This window comes from Pinus tabuliformis, chromosome 7 (assembly GCF_031772625.1).
Source record: "Pinus tabuliformis cultivar Carrire ecotype Pingquan chromosome 7, CPIR1, whole genome shotgun sequence".
NCBI lineage: Eukaryota > Viridiplantae > Streptophyta > Pinopsida > Pinales > Pinaceae > Pinus > Pinus tabuliformis.
In genome coordinates this window covers 2,079,685,590-2,079,689,072 of record NC_142293.1, presented here as the reverse complement: position 1 = coordinate 2,079,689,072, position 3,483 = coordinate 2,079,685,590, and positions in this window count along the sequence as shown.

Genomic DNA, 3,483 nt, shown 5'->3' with positions numbered 1-3,483 from the left:
GAACTGCCCTGCATTTTGTCACATCTGTAAACACAACTGCCATGCATTCTGTCACATCCTATTTATATCTTTATCAAGTAGTCCATTCATCAAATAGGTTTTCTATCAAGGACAACACTAACACAATCTTCCTGTATCAAACCTTTAACCATTATTATGTTCCATCATTCTGTCACCTCTGATATCTTTGTGTTCCATCATTCTGTCACTTCTGATATCTCTATGTTCCATCATTTTGTCACCTCTGATCTGTCCTGTAGATTCATCTAGTTACCATATACAAGTGAGTTGTCATCAAGGACAACACATGCATCATAATTCCAACAATCTCCCCCTTTGGACTTGATGGCAACCACTTTGGTGTTTGGTCACCACAACCTATAAATAACATCAAGACAAGCACTAAGATTTTCAAAACATCAAGCTATTCTCCAAACACCAAACTACTCTCCCCCTTTGACATCAAGGGCAAAGTGCTGACCAATGTTAAATGAAGACTTCCATATCTAAACTTCTGAATATGAACACTGATCATGCTCCCCCTAGGGACATGCTGAATTCTCTAATCAAACTCCCCCTTAGTACATGCTGATATGCACTATACCGTCCATGCTCCCCCCGAGCATATGTAGAGTTTGCAGAAATATTTTTGAAAGAATAAAATGACTCTATAACTAAACTATGTGAGTATAACCTTCCTATCACCAATGACTCATACATGCATCAATCTCCCAACCAAGTGGGGATACAAATTTGACATGATCTCAAAAGTCCATACATGACTGAATATGACAATTATTACATCATAGGTATTTACATGACCTTTACATCAAATGATATACATGACATTTATAAAAAATACCAAAGATCTAAATAAGACCATGATACACCATATATGATCTGCACCATAAGCATATGTTAGTAGCATCCATAACAAAAACTTGTATATGTCCATCATCAGTTCTCAAGATAAGGAAATGTACCTTTAATATCATCAACCTGTGACAAAGTATGGCCCGTATAGATATCAACTCATCCTCTCGATCTTATCAAGATCAACTTGCTTCGTTTCCTTAGTAGAAAAAGCCTTAACATAGCCTTCCATGAATCAACTAAGCATATGTCATATCTCCAAGCAGTAACACAAAACCATTCACATCATATCATTAGTATGTGAAAAAAACCCTCAATATATCAATCATTTATCTTCATTAGGGATTTTTCCAACATCCCACATCTGATAAGCATCAACCATGATAATCAACATATGTGAGTATCAAACCTATCATTATGAAGTAAGAACTAATCATCATTATGTGACTAAGTAAGCCATGTATCCGAATATCCATGTCTTCAAATAGCTATGTCTTCATGAAACCTACAATAACACCATTCTCTTGGCCAACCAACAATATTTACTAATATGCAACTTAAGTAATCATCCATGTATCCAGCATAATGTGTATCTAGCTTCTCATCAATGAGAAAAGCAAATCATGACCTCATAGTCAAACTTTCTTGATATTATCAAGATCAATAATCCTCAACCAATATACCATGTGAGATCGAAGAACTACAGGAATCCTCATCCATAACTGCACCCTATAAAATTTATGCATCTTTGAAGGCATGATGACATCAACATACTTTAACATCATTAAATAATGAAGATGTATACTCAAGTTTTGTTCTTCTCTTTGAACTTATGAATATCATCATGTAAGAAACATAACTATATGCATCATCAAAAGTGTCGTCCACACATCTGATCTGAATAACAACTATGTGGCTCAAGCAATATAAGTATCATCTGAGATTTTGTCATAGGCAATTCATAACCACAACATAGCATGATGCCTCATTTAAACACTTCATAAGCATCATCGACATAATTTATATGTACCAAAGACTTCTAAACATAATGTCAACAATGCATTATTAGAAGTATAGCATATTCTCCCCCTGAATCTATGCCAATTTTTCACTGTTAGATCTGATCATTGCATATATCAGTAAGAATCATCAAGGCATCATCATCAACTAGTTATACATCAAGTCATCAACAACTTATGAGGGCCAAAATCACTTCTAAATAACATCCACAGACTGTAGTCATCAAACATCAAACCAGAAAAGACAATTGATAATTGTCTGAACCATATCAGACCCTTTTTTTGAGTCTATCCCACCTCTTCTTCATCAAACCAACATATACATGACTGTGTAGTTTCAAACTAGCGTATATACGCTACTTGTCTTCATAATATTTGCGTATGAGAATTAGAACATTGAAATTTCATACTTTCAATTCCTCCTGAGTCTATTCTGACTGTACCTGGTCCTAGAACTTCTTCTAAAGCATCTATTCCAAGAATATCATTATCATGATGGTTCTTTATTAGAGAATCCATTTTATTCTTATCTCCAGTCATGTGATGATCACATCCACTATCATCTTTGTCTTTGAATGAGAAAAGAGCAAGATCACACCTTATCTGATCTTCCTTTTCTTGATTCTCGATGGATTCATATTTTTCAGATTTTTGATATAAATCTTCTTATTTGATTGCTTACCATATTTTCTACAACGATCCATAGACTTGTCCCTGCATTCTTTTGCTATATGCCCAAACATGTTACAAGCATAACATCTTAGATGTTTCATATTCCTTCTATAGCAATCAATGGCTTTGCGACCAGACATATTGCAAGAAAAAATATCCCTTAAAGTACCTGGAAGCTGATGATCTTTCTATGAGATGGTTATTAGCTTGAAACATTCTACTTCTGCATCTGGCTGCAACATGTTCAAAACTATGACATCTAAAACATTCAACATTATTCATCAGATGAAATAATTGATTAACACTTCCATATTTAGGAGTAAATGGTTTTCTTTGAAGACTTTCTTTCCTTGGCTATTGATGGGGTTGACCTCTTATCTCCTTGTTGAAAATTTCATATTTTGCGTTAGAGTTCCTTGCCTCAATTTGTGAGCTAGATTCATCTATAACAGTTTCATGAAAACCATAACCAGATTTGATGGCAGGAGACCTTTGACTACTAATAATATTATCCAAAATCTTATTACTGTCTTGAAATCGTAAAAGTTTATCCTTTTCTTCTAATTTACCTTTTAGGATATTTACCTCAAGCTGATATTGATCTTCCTTTTCCAGATACCGCTTCTTCATGATTTCTTCAACTTTTCTTCCTTCTTCCACTTGTTGTTTTAATTTGAGAATCTTATTGTCTTGTTCTTCATCTGCTTGAGGTAGTCCTTCATTCTCCTTATTTTAATTTTCAAGATTTTCTTTTAGAGAGATGACCTTAGCTTCAAGACTTTCATAGTAACTGGATCTATCTTCAAGTTTCTTGATTGTTGTAGCCTTTTCATTTACTTCATTTCTCAATAATGTCACTTCATCCTGCAACCTTTGAAATTGATATTCCTTTTCCTTATACTGCTTCCTTACTTTGTTT